The sequence below is a fragment of the Vespa crabro genome, chromosome 10 (assembly GCF_910589235.1).
Source record: "Vespa crabro chromosome 10, iyVesCrab1.2, whole genome shotgun sequence".
Taxonomy (NCBI): domain Eukaryota; kingdom Metazoa; phylum Arthropoda; class Insecta; order Hymenoptera; family Vespidae; genus Vespa; species Vespa crabro.
The window spans coordinates 1,596,571-1,597,462 of record NC_060964.1 but is presented as its reverse complement, the minus strand read 5'-3'; the positions used below and the strand labels follow the sequence as shown (position 1 = coordinate 1,597,462).

Here is an 892-nt window from a genome sequence, read left to right as displayed (position 1 = left end):
CTTTTTTTTCTTTTTTTTTTCTTTTTTTTTTGTTTCTACGCTGTACTCACGAATTTCAGAATAACGGCTCAGAGAAAGAGAAAAAGAGAGAGAGAGAGAGAGAAATGTATTCCTCTTTCTTTTTCGTTTTAATTTTCTTTCTCTTTTTTTTCTTTTTCTTCTTTTGATTTTTGCTTTTTTTATTTGTTTATATAATTCGTCGACGATCAACGCTTCTCTCTCTTTTTCTTTCTCTCTCTCTCTCTTTCTCTTTCTCTCTCTTCTCTCTCTCTCTCTCTCTCTCTCTCTCTCTCTCTCTCTCTCTCTTTCTCTCACTTAAGGCATGATACGAGTAATCGTACGAATCGAATCAAATCAATTATAACTTCGATCCGTTTGGTTTTGATTCTTTATTTTTATTTTTCTTTTTCTTTTTTTCCTTCTTCATTTATTTATTTATTTATTTATGTTTTTATTATTTTTCTTTTCTTTTTTTTTCTCTCGACCAGAGGAAATTCTTCGAATCTTTCGAGTACTCGAGTATTATCGTGCGACTTCGTAATGATACGAAATTAATAAAGTACATTATGGGCGTGTCGATCCTTAACGATTTGACGATTATAATTGGGACTTATTGTTAAAGAAAAAACATAATGATAACGATTGCGATGCGAAAATTTTCTCTTATTTCACGCTTATTGAATCACATTTTACATCGTTCCCATTCGTTTATTCTCTTTCTTATACTCATAAAATTTTCTATACAAAAATGATCATTTCGAAATACTATGTTGAAACGATTAAGTTAGGTGTTTTATTATTATTATTATTATTATTATTATTATTATTATTATTATTATTATTAGTATTATTATTATTATTATTATTATTATTATTTATTACGTTACTACGT

The 892-nt window shown here is 27.5% G+C and overlaps 1 protein-coding gene across 6 annotated transcripts in view; it reads right to left on the bottom strand.

Moving 5' to 3' along the window:
- Positions 1–265: 265 nt before the first annotated feature.
- LOC124427564 (cone-rod homeobox protein-like) overlaps positions 266–892 on the bottom strand; it is a 36,706-nt gene continuing 36,079 nt past the window's right edge. For all 6 annotated transcript variants that reach the window (XM_046970617.1, XM_046970616.1, XM_046970613.1 and 3 more), the window contains one exon: positions 266–892. This exon is cut by the window's right edge and continues 1,604 nt beyond it. The gene's annotated coding sequence lies outside the window, so the exon portion shown is untranslated.